This window comes from Amblyomma maculatum, chromosome 3 (assembly GCF_055883805.1).
Source record: "Amblyomma maculatum isolate TAMU_Amacu chromosome 3, ASM5588380v1, whole genome shotgun sequence".
Taxonomy (NCBI): domain Eukaryota; kingdom Metazoa; phylum Arthropoda; class Arachnida; order Ixodida; family Ixodidae; genus Amblyomma; species Amblyomma maculatum.
The window spans coordinates 130,513,514-130,533,251 of record NC_139346.1 but is presented as its reverse complement, the minus strand read 5'-3'; positions in this window follow the sequence as shown (position 1 = coordinate 130,533,251).

Here is a 19,738-nt window from a genome sequence, read left to right as displayed (position 1 = left end):
TCCAAAGTAAAATAAGGCAGTCCACCGATCGCTGGATGGTTGACATACACGATGCCTCTAGAGGCGGAGCAAGAAAATTCTGGAACCTGATAAGCTGGCTAGGGAAGACGAATAAAAGAAAGCAGGATCGGATTCAAGATAATGAGGGAAATTGTTTAAAGGGAGACAACGCAGTGAACTACATTACATCAGTTATAGCCGAGTCATTTAAGAGCGACGATAGGGTAATCTCCGCAAATCAGGAAGCAACACAAGGTATCAGAATACAAAGCAGCTTAGAACTGACCAATCTAAACTGGAAAAAGGCAGAAAAAAATATCCTAAAAACACATCTACAGAAATAGATGGAATTCCGATTAAGCTGATTAATATGGTCCAAAAAGTAAGGAAACGTTGTTAAAAGCTCTGGAAACAGTCATAACGAATAAGCAAATTCCGAACAGCTGGCGGCAGAGTAAAATGAATTTGAGTTATAAAGGGAAAGGAGAAAGGATGCACATAAACTCCTACAGGCCGATTACCATAACATCTGTTATGTACAGGTTGGCCATGCAGGCGGTGAAATTAAAGGTGCAAGCATGGGTAGCAAGTAACAAGATACTCGGAGAACTTCAGAACGGCTTTAGAAATGGTAGGCGCTTAGATGATAGCCTGTTCGTGCTTACCCAATGCATCGAAATATCTAGAGTGGAAAAAAGACCTTTGTATTTGGCCTTCCTGGACATAAACGGGGCGTAGGAGAACGTAAGCAGAGAACTCCTGTAGAGCATATTAAAAGAAAAAGGTATCGGTTATGACATAATAGAGTTCCTACAGGAAATATACCGGGATAACAAAGTAGAAATTACGTGGGAAGGGATAAGAAGTACGGAGGATGTCAAAGTATGCAAAGGATTAAGACAAGGCTGTCCTCTATCACCGCTGCTGTCCATGCTTTATATGATAAACCTGGAACGGAGGATACAAGACAGTAACCTAGGTTTTAACCTGTCATATAGATTAGGTGGAAAGGCGGTAGAGCAGCGCCTCCCCGGTTTGATATATGCCGACGATATTGTGCTGCTAGCTGAGAGTCTGGAAGAATTGCAAACTCTAGTTAGGTATTGCGGAGACGAAGGGGACGCTCTAGGCTTCCGTTTTAGCGCAGTTAAGTCGGGTCTGATGATTTTCAACGGCTCAACTAATCAGGGTCTTAAAATACAATGCCATGAAATACCTAGAGTATCAGAATATAAATATCTGGGGGTATGCGTAAACGAAGGATTGGCATACATTGGAAAGCATGAGCAATCACTTAAGGCCAAAGGGCGAAGGAATGCCGGGATAATAAAGCATAAGGCATTGTGGGGATACAATAGGTATGAGGTTTTGAGGGGTATTTGGAAAGGAATTATGGTGCCCGGACTTATTTTCGGAAATGCGGTTTCGTGCCTAAAATCAGAGGTACAGTCGACATTAGAAATAAATCAGAGATCCGTTGGACGATTAGCACTAGGTGCCCACGGCAAAACTACAAATGAGGCGGTACACGGAGATATGGGCTGGGCATCTTTCAAAGTACGGGAAACTCAGAGTAAAATATTATATGAAGAACGCCTGAAGAAATTGAACAGTACCAGATGGGCAGCTAAAGTATTTAAATACCTGTACTTAAAAAGCGTTGACTCACAATGGAGGAAAAGACTAGGAAACTAACTAGTAAGTATGCTAGTCACAAGGACGGAGAAATAAAGACCATTAAGCAACAGGTGAAAAACACAGAAGGTAAAAATTGGATAAATTCGATGGAAAAGAAACAGAGTGTGGAATTATACCGAAATGGAAAATGCAGATCAGGAAGGAAGTTTTCTTTGATAACTCAAGAGGCAGTGCCCTACTTTTTGAAGCTAGATCAGGGTGCCTTAGAACACGCAACTACAAAAAGAAATTTAACAATGAAGATGACGCATGTGCTGTATGTGGTAACTCCAGTGAAACAATTGACCATATTATACTCGAATGTAATGGTATCCATCCGGAAGTTGATGCAGGCGCAATCACTGTTCCTGAAGCTCTGGGGTTTAGAGATACCAGTGGCCTGGTGAATAAACCGGCGGTGGAAACTAGCAAAAAACGACTGGAAGATTGATGGCTTAAAAGCAGAGAAGTGAGATAATGTTAGTAATTGAGAAAGAAAAATTTATGAAATAGAATGAGAGTTAAGTTAACCAATCTAAATCAATAATTAAGATATAGGTAGAAAAATGAGCATGATAGCTACTGCTACCACCCCGTTTCAAAGGGGACGCTCCTATATTCCATCCATATATCCATCCCTGTCAGGTGTATATAAACGACCGCACTCACCCCTTCACACTCCGGTGGTCGACAACGGCTCTTATGACTCGCGTCTTTCTCTCCTCCTCTTGTTTATTTCTTGCCTTCTCTATTTTCTCTGTCCGCACTAGGCAGTGGAGGTGGCTCACATACAGAGCCAGTAGCAGACCCATACAATTTCTTTGCCTTCTTACTTTAGTCGAATATTTTTCTCGCCAACACGCGATGACGGAAGGGGAAGGCACCAGCCGTTGCGTCGAACGTTATATAGTCGCCACCTGCCAGCGTCTGATGATACAAACACACGATTGCTTCAAGATAGTCAAACTAACGCTAGATAATCAATCGCTGCCTCAGCATGTGCTCACATTTTCGCTGCAAGTAAAAAAAGATTATTACCTAACATATTCTACGAAAAAGGTCGGTCTGTTTTACAGGCGAAAAGTACAGTCTCTGAGTTGTTTCTAATATCGCTCAGGCAAGCCGACAATTTACCCACTTAGCGCCTTAGCGGGAACCGGCGAAATTGGAGCAGAATACTCGCAGTCTTTTGTAGTGTGACCAACTTCTTATGTTCCTCCGCAATGTATTAATGATTCTTACAAGCGATAGACAAAAATATCCTGGGCACCGCTTACAAGAAGAATAAAAAGTGACTGCCTGTCTCGAGCAGATCAATTAAGGGGAAATGAGGGTGCTCGTTATAATACACGAAGGAAAGAAGACAACAATCGGCGAGGCCAAGGAAAGCGTTGGGGATGGTACTTTATGTCTTTTTTTAATGTTTACTTCGATAATTACATAAATAAGGAATACAATCTGTTTAGGGGAAAGATGAATAAACAGAAAATAGAAGAAAAAACAACGTGCCGATGGTCGGAACCGAACCCCCGATCTCCGAATATCGCGTCCAGTGCTCTTCCAACTGAGCTACATCGGCCGCTGTCCCCCCTGCTACTTTCTTGGGTATTAATATTTTCTGTATACGAACCTTGAGAGTGTTCACCAGCGCCACCCTCAACCATAGCGGCGGACGTGGAACGTCCTGTGTTACCGCCAGCGTCACGTAGAACGTGATCAAGAGCCAGGGCGAAAGCTGTGCTAGAACCCTCTTACGCTACCTATGGCTTCAAGACTGCCAGAACCGGCACCATCGCCACGTTATTTTTTCTTCTACTTTGTGTTTAATCATATTTCCCCTAAACAGATTGCATTACTAATTTATGTGATTATCGAAGTAAAAATAAAAAAAGACATAAAGTACAATCCCCAATGCTTTCCTTGGCCTCGCCGACTGTTGGCTTCTTTTCTTCATGCCTGTCTCGAATTCCCACAATCCCTATACATTGAAGCGCGGCAGGTTTTGTATCTCTCTTAGACATCGATGTGGGGCTCGGACTCCCCGATACCTTCTGTCTTTAACCCCTGCTGCTGTGGCGCTGACACACAGACTGATGCGACGCTTATCGACCCGGAGTATCTCGTCGTAAATCTGAGCGTGTCTTGCAGTAGCGGTCCACCACGTTCATGATCGCATTTTACATTTCCTACCGCTTTTCAGAACTGCGATTGTGGCAGTTTCGGAGTGCGAGACCCTTAAAAATTCTGGCTGTAAACGAATGTCTTTCTTCATTTTCTCGCATGGGCTTAATTAACAAAATGGGTCGGAGAAAATCAGGCGAATATACAAAATCCGCTTGCGCCTAATGTTGGCCACAAAAAAGCGCAATGTACAGCACATTGATAGAACGTATAGAAGCCAGAGATCCCTATCCGTATTCTTGCAAGCTGTCTTGCTCTTCTGCCAGCGCCACCGAGAGTGCAGGGGAAGGGGGGGTAGGGGCAGAGGTTGAACAACGCTGCCTTTCAGATCGTTTTCAGCGTCCTGCCCAGCAGATGCAGTGGCAGCATACCCGGCATAACGTCTTACAAAGCAGTGCCGTTGTCAAAGATCTTACTATCTTCCATAAACTTAAGTAAATAATAGCCACTGAGCAGTCTTGTTATAGCCAATTCAGAAGTTCTTTAGCCTGCCATCCTCATACCTTGGCAGCACGAGCGATCAGCGTTGCTGAGCTTTCAAATATATCCCGTCTCCTTCCATTAGCCCCTGATCGACTAACGTACTGCGGTTGAAATAAAGCGAACACGCCAGGAGCTATTTTTATGCCTCTTCTCAAAAGAGGACTGGCGTTGTCATCTCAGGGCTTTTTTAAGAACATATTCATTGTTCTGCAAATTAGCTTCAGCGCATTCTTAGCACAGGACAGACGCTGTGCTTGTGATGCATAGACAATGGTTTGAATGACACGTGTAATCATTACATTTTAGTTTTGCATACTAGAAGGCAACTATCATAAACTATAAAGATGTTCAGTAAGTGCTAGGAAAAGCAATGAGAGGAATTCTGATCCCTGAAACCATTGTACTTAGCTGAACGTGTCCTGATTTTGCAATCTACATTATACTTCTTTCCGTTGTGATTCAAATGGGCATGCTATCGATGAGCCTTCTAGAAAAAGCTTGAGCTATATTTCAACCACACGAAGGGAATTGCTCAAGTGTCACTTCCCTGAAAAACATTAATAGCGCGAGGGAGGGAGGGGGCTGAACTGCGAAGCAAGGCGACTTGGACCCGCTACCGGCTTCAGATACGAGTGCCATCGATTCAGCTTAGTGACGTCACTGCATAAAAAATTTCTTGATACCGTTGACCGCAAGAAAGGGCTTCGGGAAAAAGAATTACCTGTGGCTTTGTCCTGATTAAACCTAGATTGGGATGATTCTTTAACCTGCTACCCTATTCTTCTATCACGCTGTATCAGTGTAGGGCGCTACATTATTAGAGCCACTTAAGCTTAGCTTTTAAGGGTATGACGCGAGAGCGTAATGTTACCCCCCACATATAAAGCCCCGCTTTAACCAAACCGTATGTTCGTGCCTGTATGTCCTAGGGGTAATGTGAATGCAAAGAGTCTTGGCAGGCTGATTGATTTCACCTTCCCATATGGAAGGAGTGACCCGAGTTGGCAGCTCCTGCCAAACGCAACGACAGGCAACCCTACGGCCAGTTAGTGCTCTGTGATTTCAGCTGCCAGCTACCGGTCGCCCTTGCCATGCTCTCAGGATTGACCCTCAAGTTACTCAAGGGCAAACCGACACTGACGCTGAAGGCTAGAACTGGCTGGGGTAATGAAGCTTTCACTTCAAAAGTTTCACTTACTCTGGAACACTCATCGTCGGCGCGTTGAGTGATGATCCCCGGGCTGGAACGGGCTCCTTCTTGCGGCCCTCGCAGGCAAAGCCACGCACTGACAACGCACCGCGTCTTCTCCTCCTTCTTCTTCTTGGCCCTTTGAAACATGTCCCATAGCCTCATGGAGGAATTTGCGTCATTGTAGTGGTATATATGTGAAACTTTCCACTGGGGATTACGACAAAAATAGCAGCGCCAAGGGGGAATATTGAAAAACTTATTGATGAAAAGCGACATGAGAGCATTTAAAGTAAATAGCAAAAATAATATTCGGTTGAAGAAGAAGATCTGCAATAAATTTAATAGAGTTATAGCAACGCAACCTACAAGTTGAAATTATGTAATCATGAAGAACCCCGCATATTGAACCCAGTGCGAATCCTTTGGCGCTCGCATCGAACGATCGGGCTTCGGGCTTCCCAGCGCTGCTAATAGTGGCAGTTAATCAGAGTATGATTGCGTGAGTAATATTACAGGAAACTTTTTAAGGGCAAAATCAGTCGAAAGTTATTCCGTAGTAAATATTGGTGTGTAATCTGAGACCCGTACAAAAAAAAACACATTCGAATGAGTGGGAATAAATACATATTGCAAGCGATGCCGCGGGGTGCGGGGATAAGTGCACGTTAAAGAACCCCAGGTGGTCGAAATTTCTGGAGTCCTCCACTTTCTGGAGGGCTCCAGAAATTTCTGGAGTCGCTTTGGGACGTTAAATCCCACAAACCAAACCAAACCTTTTTTTTTTTGTTCCTTTGACAACTTTTTTTTTTTTTTTTTTTTGCTGACAACCTTCTGTCGACAACGATGAGACATTAAAGCTTTTCGCCTTAAACCCAGCGGAGCTCCTTGAATCCCCAAAAAGTTGGCATCATGTCGTCGGCGACGTGAGAGGGAATCATGCATACCACCTATTAACGGCACAGTCCCATTATCATTTGGATTTATTTGTGTGTTTCTTTGTTTACTATTTATTTTAATCAATACTCCCACCGACTTATGGCGGCCAAGGCAGGACTGATACAAACATACATCGTTGAACCCTGCAACGTCACAAATGGAACAACAAACCAAATAAGATTATTGGAGCCTTAAGGGCAAGGCACTCCTTATGGAGTTGCGAAAACTATGTTTCATTTGTGCGTGGAGTACACGTATGCCTGGCCAGTGCGCCAAACTCTTCCATTTTGATGACGACGATTATGACTAGGCTTTTTCTTATCTGACTGACGATAAAATTGCGTCTCCGGCTTAAAAGAAAGGTGTACAGAGGAAACAGAAATACAGATATCAAAGCAACGACAGATTAGTATAGCGTTCCCTCTGTAGCTCATCAATTCAGTTCAGTTCAGTCGTTCAGTCGTGTCCGACTCTTCGTGACCCTATGGACCATGTAGCTCATATTCCCACTTTTTCGTGTCGGCGCATGTCCCAGTGCTGCTAATACTGATGAGGAGGATTATCTATGTGCCAGTGACTTCCAGCTGGAGCGGTATCATTTAGTGATCAATCAGGGAAATTTTATGTGAACAGATTAAAGTTCGGTTCCCTAAATGATGATGGTGATGTGGTGGTGACCCTCCACTTTACAATGGGGTAACTCAAACAATGTGTCCTGTCCAAAAAAATATATATTACCCGAACAGGAAAAAAAGACTGAGATGGAAAGGATGATAAAGGAAAGTAGAAAAACAGCGAGTGTTGTGTCGCTATTTCAACGCATGATAGACTCTTTGCTCCGAGGCTTCAAGTGGACAACTTGTTTGTGTCACCTTGACGATGTAACAGTTTTCTCGTCTACATTCGAAAGCCATCTCCATCGCCTTTCTACAATCCTAGCGCTTTTTCGCCGCGCGGAACAGCAACTAAACTCCAAAAAGTCCAGGTTTGGTGACCGACAAATCAAAGTCCTTGGACACTTGGTTAATGCTGCCGGCGTTCAGCCTGACCCCGACAAGATTCGTGCCGTCAGAGATTTTCCCACTCCACGTTCATCCAGCGATGTTCGAAGCTTTACTGGGCAATGTTCTTATTTCCGACGATTCGTCCCGAATTTCGCAAAGCTCACCAATCTCCTAAAGAAAGACGTTTCATTCTCCTGGGGGCCTGAACAAGTTGTACTTTCTTGGAACTTATTGCTGCTCTCACAACTCCATCCGTCTTGGCCCATTTCAACCCATCTGCCAATACTGAACTACGCACCGACGCAAGTGGCCATGGCATTGGAGCTATACTTGCCTAGCGACAAGACGGCCGCACAAGGGTGATTGCGTATACCAGCCGCCTCTTATCTACGTCCGAACAAAATTACTCTATCACGGAGCTAGAGTGCCTGGGACTTATTTGGGCTATTACAAAATTCCGCCCTTACTTGTTTGGCCGGCATTTTACTGTTATAACAGACCATCATGCCTTTTGTTGGCTTTCCTCCCTCAAAGATCCTACAGGCCGTTTGGGGCGCTGTGCGCTTCGATTACAAGAGTATACATTTTCCGTCGTGTACAAGTCCGGCCGGCTCCACCAAGATGCAGACTGCTTGTCCCGTCATCCCGTCGACTCCCCTAGTCCTACCGACTCTGACGATGACGCATGTGTCTTGTCTGTGTCGGCCTTTTCTAACATTGCCGACGAAAAACACTTAGATCCTTTGCTCCATTCCATTATCCTCCGTCTGACCTGCTACCGACCTGATCAATCTCTTGCCTTATATTGCCGCGAAACCTTCAAAACAGTATTTGTTGTTTTTTAACAGCCGCCGGCGCACAGGCTTATCACTCTGATTCTGGACCGCGTATCAGTTCCGTAATCTTTGTTAATGGTCGATGTCGCGAGTCACACCTTTATCAGTTTTGTTGTAGCGCAAGATGCACCGAGATCTGTCTCGAAGGTTCCGGCCACTCGGGTGTCTTTCCACAATGTTCCAGCCCGCGCTGGTAGCTGTTTGCGACGTTATCTAGATTGTTCTGAGCAGCCTTTAAATTGAGCGTTGACGAGTGTGACGGGCATTCTTTGTTCGACGACCGACGAGCACGTTTGTTGCTATCGCCGCCGCCGAGTTGCTTAGTTCTTTTGTGGGCGCAAGTCAGCCCCAATAAAGAGTTTCTTCCGTGCAATCATCGACCCCTTGATTTGTGTCGTCCACCTTGTCACCACTACGTGAAATCTTGTGGAGGTGCTGCCTTTGATCCTTGAAGCGAAGATCCCAGCCTTGTTCCTGTTACACTGGAGGAACAGCCAACAGGCCACCGAACCAGTCGCCGGCTTCAAGGGCTCCAACCTGAACACGGTCTGCTGCCGGACCCCATTCGATCTTGGAAGGCATCGACGCTGACAATGGCCCAACCTTCAGCACCGGTTGTTTTCGTTCAACCCCGTGAGCCCCCCTGCTTCCATGGACGACCGGACGAAGATGCAGACGACTAGATAGACCTTTTCGAACGTATGGCAGAATTCAACGGCTGGAACAACGCTGCGAAACTCAGGCAGGTATATTTTGTTCTTCAAGGACATGCCCGAGTTTGGTTCGAAAATCATGAGGCAGCTATGAAAGATTGGGACATTTTCAAGGAAGCGTATTTGACTGCCTTTTCAAGCGTCGTCCGAAAGGAAAGAGCCCAGGCCCTCCTTCAGTCAAGACTTCAACTCCCTAACGAGCCTGTCCTGGCGTACGTTGAGGAGATGAAGCGTCTCTTTCGCCGTGCCGACCCTAATATAACCGAAGGTGACAGAGTCAAATTTTTATTGCGAGGCGTTAAAGAGTCGCCCTTTGCAGGTCTTGTGCGAAATCCGCCAAGACCTGTGGCGGAATTTGAAACAGAAGCGTCTACCACCGAGAAGACGTTGGACAACCGGATGCGACATTACGAGCAACCACTTCAACCGGACTGCTTAAGCCACTACCCCAGCGCATTTGCAAGCGGGGAGAACCTTCGGGACCTCATTCGGAAGATCGTGCGAGAGGAGCTCCGCCGATTGATGCCATCCTCGCAACAACCCCAGGTGGCGAAGCTTGCGGACGTCGTCCGTGAAGAAGTCCAGCAGGCGCTGGGCGTACCTCAAGTGACGGCTGCGACTGTTCCAGCACAAGAGGCAACAGCGATGAACTATGCCGGTGTATTACGTCGTCCTGCGCCCCGACGGGATGACTTTCTAAGCTCTCACCGTTACCGCCCTGAACAGGGCGGTAACGGTGAGAGCTTGGAAAGTCATCACGTCGGGGCGCAGGGCGTACTTACTCCACCAGCTTTGTGGTCTTCCAGCCGTGTTCCCGCGATGTGATTTTAGGCATGGACTTCCTAAATGAAAATAGGGCTATCATCGACCTCCGATCCAAGCTCATCAAGCTCTCTGCAGACAACGCCATACCTGCTACGACGACTTTGACGCAACACGTCTCTCTAAACGTCCTCGACGGAGAATTGACCGTGCCGCCCCGATCAAGCATCGCCGTCAGCGTAGGTAGCACAGACATCGAAACCGCTGAAGGCATCGTCGAAGGAAATATCCAATTGCTCTTGGAACGAGGTATCGGCATCGCAAGAGGCATCGCGAAATTCCGGAGAGGACAATCTCAGGTGCTGGTAAAAACTTTACTGAAGAATACCGCCATCTCAACAAGGGCACGACCATCGCTTTTCTCGACGAATTAGCGGACCTCAAAGACGTATTCGCCCTCCACGACCAACCACTGGAAGACGCACTGGACCAATTCCGTCAGCCCACATTTGACATCAACCCAGTATTGACCCACAGCAGGAAAAACCAGATTCGCAGTCTTCTTCGAAACTACAGGGAGTGCTTCTCGTCATCCTCGAAGGTACGACAAACACCACTGGCCAAGCACCGCGTTATAGCGGACGAACACGACCGACCTCTACGCCAAAGCCCTTATCGTGTATCGCCGCGAGAACGGCAGGCCATTCGCGATCAAGTTGAGGAAATTCTGCGTGATGACGTATTCCAGCCATCGAACAGCCCCTGGGCGGCACCAGTCGTTTTGGTCAAGAAGAAAGACAGCACACTTCGCTTCTGCGTTGATTACCGCCGCTTGAATAGCATAACGAAGAAGGATGTCTACCCGCTTCCCCGCATCGACGACACTCTCGACCGGCTCTGCAATGCAAGGTACTCTTCATCGATGGACTTGAAGAGCGGGTATTGGCAAATTGAGGTCGACGAAAGAGATCGCGAGAAGACCGCATTCATCACACCGGACGGCCTTTATGAGTTCAAGGTGATGCCATTTGGCCTCTACTCCGCACCATCCACGTTTCAACGAGTAATGAACACAGTCCTGGCAGGCTTGAAGCGGCAAATTTGTTTGGTATATTTGGACGACGTTGTTGTCTTCTCGTCAAACTTTGAAGACCACCTAAAACGACTACAGGCAATGCTGGAAGCCATCAAGTCATCGGGACTAACGCTAAAAGCACAGAAGTGTCACTTCGCCTACGAAGAACTCCGGTTCCTCGGTCACATCGTTAGCAAGGACGGTATTCGCCCAGACCCGGAGAAAACAGCTGCAATCGCACAAATCCCACCGCCTGCCGACAAGAAAGCTATGCGCCGATTCCTTGGGCTGTGCGCTTATTATCGACGATTTGTCAGACACTTTTCGCGGATCGCCGAACCGTTGACGCAGCTTACAAAGGCTGACGTACCTTTTAAATGGGAAGCGCCGCAAGGAGAAGCCTTCGACGAACTTAAGCGCCGCCTGCAATGCCCTCCTGTACTTGGCCGCTTTGATGAAAACGCCGAGACCGAAATTCACACCGACGCGAGCAGTGTGGGCCTAGGAGCCGTTCTCGCCCAGAAGAGTGCCGGACAGGAGAAAGTAATCGCCTACGCTAGCAGGTCCCTCACAAAAGCCGAAGTCAATTACTCGACGACCGAGAAGGAGTGCCTCGCGATCATCTGGGCCACTTCTAAGTTTCGTCCATACCTATACGGCCGACCATTCAAGGTGGTAAGCGGCCATCACGCGCTCTGCTGGCTGGCTCGTTTGAAAGATCCTTCCGGCCGCCTTGCCAGATGGAGCCTACGACTTCAAGAATTTGACATGACTGTAGTCTATAAGTCGGGCCAAAGAAACATTCCGACGCAGACTGCTTATCCAGCGCTCCCGTCGATGCTCCCCCGAAGGACGATGACGACGACGCCTTTTTGGGACCGGCAAGCGCCAGCAGTTTCGCAGAACAACAGCGATCAGACCCTGAGCTGAAAGCGCTAGCCGATTACTTGGAAGGAAAGACCGCTTCCCCTCCTGGTTTGTTCAGGCGACATTTATCATCCTTCACGTTAAGCAATGGCCTCCTCGTGAAGAAGAACTTCGCACCCAACAAGACCGCGCAGCTTCTCGTAGTGCCTAAAACCCTTCGGTAAGAAATTCTGCAGGCGTTGCACGATGAGCCCACAGCAGGCCACCTCGGATTTGCGCGCACGTTGCGTCGAATCCAGGAGAAGTATTACTGGCCGCGACTGCCTGCCGAAGTTGCCCACTACGTGAAGACGTGTCGTGAGTGCCAACGACGCAAGACGTCGCCGATCAGACCAGCAGGACTACTAAACCCGATTCCGGCCCCAATCCTGCCCTTTCAACAAATTGGGATGAATCTTCTCGGCCCCTTTCCATCTTCGTCTATGGGTAACAAGTGGATCATCGTGGCCATTGACTACCTTACCCGTTACGCCGAAGAGCACTAATAAATGGTACCGCGGCAGAAGTCGCCAAATTTTTGGTCGAACAAATTCTCTTGCGACACGGCGCCCCAGAAGTGCTCATCACGGACAGGGGAACGGCGTTTACGGCAGAGTTGACGCAAGCCATCCTCGAATACAGTCACGCAAGCCATCGACGAACAACTGGGTACCATCCTCAGACCAATGTAATGGCCTTACGGAGCGCCTGAACAAAACGATCGCGGACATGATCGTTATGTACGTCGACGCTGTACACAAGACCTGGGACACCATCTTGCCGTACGTGATCTTCGCGTATAACACGGCAGTCCAGGAGACGACCAGAGCGACCCCGTTTAAGCTTGTGTACGGCAGGGAGCCCACGACGACGCTCGACGCAATGCTGCCGCACGTAACCAGCGAAGACAACCTCGACGTCGCTGCCTACCTGCAGCGTGCAGAGGAAGCCCAACGACTCGCACGGCTGCGTACTAAAGACCAACAGCGCACCGACAGCCGACGATACAATTTACGACGACGCCACGCAGAGTACAATCCAGGAGACCAAGTGTGGGTTTGGACACCAATTCGTCGTCGCGGATTAAGTGAAAAGGTGTTGCGTCGATACTTTGGCCATACAAAATCCTTCGCCGCGTCGGACCACTGGACTATGAAGTCATTCCCGACGGAACGTCAGCATCACAACGGCGACGCGCACGCCCAGAAATTGTACATGTTGTACGACTGAAGCCATATTACGCGCGTTAAAGAATCTGTGGTGTTTAAACTTTGCAGTGTTTATGCTTAAGTTTCTTTGTTTTGGAACATCGAGGCGATGTTTCTTTAAAGGGGGAGTAATGCCGCGAAACCTTCAAAACAGTATTTGTTGTTTTTTAACAGCCGCCGGCATACAGGCTTATCACTCTGATTCTGGACCGCGTATCAGTTCCGTAATCTTTGTTAATGGTCGATGTCGCGAGTCACACCTTTATCAGTTTTGTTGTAGCGCAAGATGCACCGAGATCTGTCTCGAAGGTTCCGGCCACTCGGGTGTCTTTCCACAATGTTCCAGCCCGCGCTGGTAGCTGTTTGCGACATTATCTAGATTGTTCTGAGCAGCCTTTAAATTGAGCGTTGACGAGTGTGACGGGCATTCTTTGTTCGACGACCGATGAGCACGTTTGTTGCTATCGCCGCCGCCGAGTTGCTTAGTTCTTTTGTGGGCGCAAGTCAGCCCCAATAAAGAGTTTCTTCAGTGCAATCATCGACCCCTTGATTTGTGTCGTCGACCTTGTCACCACTACGTGACAATATGTACTCCGCGAGAACACCCTATACCGACGCATATGCGACCAGACGGCGCAGACCTTTTGCTCGTCGTTCCTCAATATCTGCGTTCCACCATCCTTGACCAGTTCCATGATGCACCTACGGCTGGCCACCTGGGTGTCTCTCGCACATACGACAGCCTGCGCCGACGCTTCTACTGGCCGGGGCTCTACCGCTCCGTCCAGCAATACACTGCCGCATGTGAATTGTGTGAGCGTCGAAAGAAGCCCACAATTTTGCCTTCAGGCCATTTTCAGCCGATCCCCATACCCACTGATCCGTTTTCCCTTGTAGGTGTTGACCTTCTTGGGCCCTTTCCCGTTTCCGCTTCAGGGAACAAATGGATCGCCGTCGCCACCGATTATGCTACGCGGTATGCTATTACCAGAGCCATCCCGACCAGCTGCGCCACAGACGTCGCTGACTTCCTCCTAGAAAACGTGATTCTACATCATGGTGCCGCTCGTGAACTACTAACTGACCGTGGCCGCTACTTTCTTTCGCGAGTGTTGACGAAATTCTCCATTCGTGCTCCGTCCGCCACAAATTCACCACAGCCTATTACCCCCAGACCAACGGCCTCACAGAACGCCTAAACCGTACCCTCACAGACATGCTGTCCATGTACGTGTCTGATGACCACCGCGATTGGTACGTTCATCTACCCTTTGTGACATTCGCCTACAACTCATCTGTCCATTCTACCGCTGGATACTCCCCATTTTATCTGTTATTTGGCCGAAACCCGTTACTGCCCTTCGACACTTCACTGCCCGCGGCAGACGCCACCAGTACTTACGCCAGTGATGCCGTAGCTCGCGCTCATGATGCCCGCCGGATAGCTCATGCCAGGCTCTCTGCATCCCAAGACTCTCAAAAGTTCTGGTACGACAATCGCCACCGTGATGTCCACTACACTATTGGGTCACTCGTCTTGCTGTGGCTCCCGTGCCGTCGCGTGGTCTTGTGTGAAAAACTTTTGCCCCGTTACACAGGCCCTTACCGCGTTTTGCGCCCCGTGACAGACGCCACATATGAAGTTGAATCTGTGCCTCCGAAATCCTCGTCCAGAGCGCCATCCTCTGAATGTATCCCGCCTGAAGCCCTATTATGCACGTTCTGTTTCACAAATGTAAACGCACCGGGACTGTGCTTTTCCCGAGGGGAGGTAGTGTTACTGAGCGGTATTCGCTGGTCGTGCTGACGAAAAAGAAGTGCGACCGAATCCCAGAAGAAGAAGGCGCAGACGAGTGCTGTGCTGTGCGAGTGCTGTGCTGTGATCATCCTCAGTGGTGTAGACAACTGCCGTACTGTGAATATTTCCTGTAACAATATGATTGAACCTACATTTACATGATCCAATATTGAAAATAAAATTTCCTAACCAACCCGGTCAAAAACTTTCTCCAGGTCTAGTTGCAGCATTCCAACGTGATCTTCAAACACGTCACAGCATTACAAAATGCTTCTAGCTACGTGAATATTTGTATATATGATTCGCCCTTTAATTCGACATGTTTTATGTCGCCCTACAATATCTTTAATTACATTCTGCAACCGTTTCGCTAGTACCTTCATGAAGACTTTCTAGTCCACACTGGCAAGTGTTATTTTTTTTTGCGAAGTTTATTGCCTCAGGGCATAAAAGGAATGTTATGATGGGTGAAGGGTGTGGTCAAATAAATGAAAAAAGGTTGTTTGATGCAATGAAATCGAGGAGTGAACGATGATGCGGTCCCAGTGTCCAAACAGCATATGTTATATGTCGGTATGACTTCATTAAGAGCAATTTAACGGGGTCGTCGCTCCGCTCTTTGGTATCAACACCACGTGCGTCCTTCTAAATGACGGTGGCGTCTTTTTTATCATATGCCTCGCTCAAACCTCAATGCAATACCTGTGCAGCTACATACTTAAAAGCTTTATAAAAAGCTGCGCCCAATCCATCAGGACTAGGCGATTTTCCAGCGGTCAGGTCATCCATGGCAATTTCTACCTCTCGCATGCTAATGGGCTTCTCGAAACTTGCTTTCACTGTATTATTGAGTCTTGGCATCAGTGGCAAAAAGTCTTTTTCAAATCGTTCCTCTACTTGCCTTGCGTGGCCTAGCAAGGAGCGTAAATGTTCTACGAACGCTCATTGTATCTCTTTTATTTCATTCTTCATCACGTACCTTTTTTCTTCTCCTCATGCACTCTTGTTGGGCGCTTCATGGGAAAATAATCTCTCTGCATGTGCTCGGACGACAGCCCCTTTGTACTTACGTATATCGATAGTCTCTAGGTGGTTTTTAATCTGTCTCATTTCCTTCATATATTGCCCTGGTTGTGCACTTTCTAAGCATAAACAACCCGATCGATCCATCGCGTGTATCCTAACCTCCTCTTTAAAATGCTCTCATGGCTCAAGTACTGCCTCAGGTTTCATTTCTAAAAAGATTTTTATGCGTCGCTTCGCAGTAACTACAAAACTTTCATCTGTGCGTAGATTGTCGTTAAAGCTTCCATAAATCCCAGTTAAACCGCGACTTCGCTTCCTTGGATCTAATGGTACACACGACCAGGATATGGTCACTAAACGAAACAATATTTACCATATAGTTGTTGCAGAGAGGCACAAGCTGAGCAGACACATACGCTCTATCTAGCCTTGCGTGGCTGTCTTTCTGGTAATGTGTGAATTGCGGCACATCAGAATTCGACAGTAAATTTGCAACACCCTCCAGGTAACACTCTTGGACAAGCTCGTTTACAAAAGAGCATTGCTGTCGCGAAAAGGGTATTTTATAACTGTAAGTAATGCCGAAAGTTGGGCGAGTTGGTTAACGTTCACGATGAAAAATGGCGCAAAAAAGGTACAAAAAAGGTTTTATAACCCCCTCCTCTGACGTACACACACACACAATTGAAGTCTCCAAGAAAGATTTAAGGAGTAATCCGCTCAAAGAACTGTTTGCGTTCCTGCTCTCTGTTCGGCGCATACTCGTACACACAACGCATATTCGTACACACAAACAACCCTCCACTGTGAATCAGAATAGGTAAAATCACCAACTATAATGCGGCTACTTCGACATAATGTATCGCTCTCCACCACACCGGCACGGCAGCCGGCACACTGCACTGGAAGACGCCATCGTTGTTGGCACGTCGAGCTGTCAGGTGTGCCTCTCAGACGCCTTCTCTTCACGGAGGATGGTAACGTTGGCGGGGTCAGCGCCGCCTGCCTCGGTCTGGAGGCACTTTTGGCTGCGAACGCAGTGTATGTCGACTTTTTGGAACAGCCTTTGCCGGCGGCTCCCCAACACCGGTCTCCACTTGAAGCGCCGAGGCATCAGCGGCATCCTCCCGCGAACGCTTAGACTTAGCGGCCACGCTTCCTTTAGACACGTCCATAGGCTGCTGCTCATCTTCGTCCTCAGCCTGAGACGCTACAGCTTCCCTGATGTTATTCACATCAAGGTTGGCCACTTCAGGTTCGACCATCTCATCTGGATTGTCACCGATATTTTGCGGCTCTTCACCAGCGGACTCAGCTTGGCGTGTCTCGGTAACAATGACGTTGATCTCAGCTGCCGAGCCGAGTTCATCGAAAGCGTCTCCAGGCCTGAAGTTGCTGCTTCTTCCGCGTCGGCCTCATCCATGAGGCTCCGACTAATCGTCACTCATCAAGGGCCCTGCGGCGCTTGCATAGTTACGCACACACTGCGCTTTTTCATGCCCGAAGCGACGATAGGCTGCACAGCGTGGAACGCGACAATACCTCCGAATATGGCTGGTGTTGTGGCCGCACTGGCAAAGCGGGACTCTACCGGGAACAACCACGAGTGCCAGCTCCCCTGCAACTCTCGTCTCGTGAGGAATGTCGTCTCACTTCATACCCCTCTTTAGCTGCAGACGCCACCGCTGCCCCCAACAAAAGCATAAGCCACTGCAAGTGGAGCAATCTCTAGGAACCTCAGGATAGTGACCAAAAACTTATCAGCTTAACCCTAATGACAGCCCGCATGAAGAGGAATAGTTGGTCAACCAAAATAACGTACTGGGATAAACGCAAGAATACTATATCCCCAAAGGAGGCATTCATCACAACAATTGAAGGTCTAGTTCAGGACATAAGATATCCATACAAAAATGACCCATACATTCTAAACAACAAAAGCACCAGGAGTAGATAGACATATCTTATATTTACCTAGCTCAAAAAGGTGTAATAAAACCTTGCCAAAAACAAAAATTTCATTAAAAAAACTGAAACAGAAAATAGCGGAGGTTACGGCAGCAGGCCAGAAGGATACATATTGCTCTCCAAGAAAAACTGGGTAAAATTCCGCAACACAATGAAAGGTACCCTGTGTACGGCCAAACCGCGGTCTACTTCAAAAGGCACATAGACCTCTCCAAAGCAAAATCGTCCACACAAAGAACCCTCCATTCCATTGTCTTTGAGTACCGAGACACGGACAGCTTGCCAAACTCTGTACGATGACCAACCAAACCCATTCCTTGACTCTCCCATAACGCTATGCTGAGCAGAAATAGGAACCAACCACCGACCATTTGAATGACAGACTGAGCACATCAATGAATAATTGTGGAAGGGCCAGGTCGTCTCAGCTTGTAAAAATGCGGACATCATTCCTATACAAAAGGCTGCAATATCATCGACTATACAGAGTCTCCGTCCAATCTCCCTGACTTTTTGCCTACGATAATTACATGAAGGAGTAATACAACTTAGTCTGCAAAATTATATTTACGGAGCAACATGTCTCCTTCCTGTATGCGGGGCTTTAGCAAGGGAATCTGTACGCAAGAGGCCTTCCTGCGGATAAAAGAAGCCATGGACACCATCCCCAAACAGAACCAAAATTTAATCCTCGAACTAAATCTACAATACCCATCTAATAACATGAAACACCAAACCATATTTCAAGGACAAACAAACTCAACTACAGCGAGACGATCTCGAATTACGTCAAGGCCTTCCTCTCGGATCGGACAGCCATAATAGGAGTTGGAGAAATCCGGTCACCTGAACAAAGGCACGCCGCACAGCTCCGTATCCTTACCAGTGTTATTAAAAATTGGATGCTGCTTAACGCTGCTGCAGACAAAAAAAATGAAAAGCGCACAAGAAATGTCATAAAAATTAAAGAACACTGTAAGTAATATTAATAGAATATATATTTTATTTCTTCATTCATTTATTGAACTCTCAGGGCCGGATGCATTAAAGAAGGGAATGGTTACAAACGACATATATAGAAATAATACAAAAAACGAATGCAGTGAGTGTTTCAAAAAAATAATTATACTATTCATACAATGTTGGCTAATGCGTAGCGAAAATGCTGGTTATCACTGATGTTGACAATTTCAGCATGAAGCACGAGGTATGAAAGACTTAAATTATGATACAGCAGTAAGTGTTTTAATTCCAACCTTGTGAGGATGATCAGCGCGGTAAAACAATTAGTGGGGAGGTGGAATGGGCGCGTTCCGTAGAGTGATATGATGGTACAGTTTATGAAAAAGACTGAGATGAATACATTTTTCGGCGGCACGCTGAGCGTTGTAAAGAGAAGACAGTTTTCATGCTGGCTACACTTGCACCACATTAAAGTTAGACTCCAGGCTGTCCGAGACGTCTTCGTTCCGGAAGGCTATAACGAGTTGCGGGGGGGGGGGGGGGGGGGCGAGGAGAATCTTGAGTTCTAGATTTAAACTGCAAGTCCAAGGTTCGAGGCAATGTTTCAAGTCTAGCGTAGAAACAAAAGCAACAACAACCATTATGCCTTGGCAGCTCTACGATGCAGTTTCTGCATTCTTCATAATTTTTCTTTCGCTCTTCTTTGTGTTACTCTGCTAGATATTTATCTGAATGTACAGCAAAATTAGAGCGGACACTTAAGCTTTCGTTTCAAGGGCAGGATGCGATTGAGTTAACAGGTCCCTCATGAACCCCACGCCGCCGTTCAGCGAGCTGTTCCAGACGTCCACGTCCCGTACCGCTATGGAAGGTCGCCTGAGGCCCTGCAGCATCTTGACCCGTAAGTTCTCCTTTGTTCCTTGCAATAGGTTGCCATCCAGGCACTTTGTCTCGGGTACTTTAAATCTTGGCCTTTTAATGTATTATGCTATGCCGTTAAATGTTCCCTC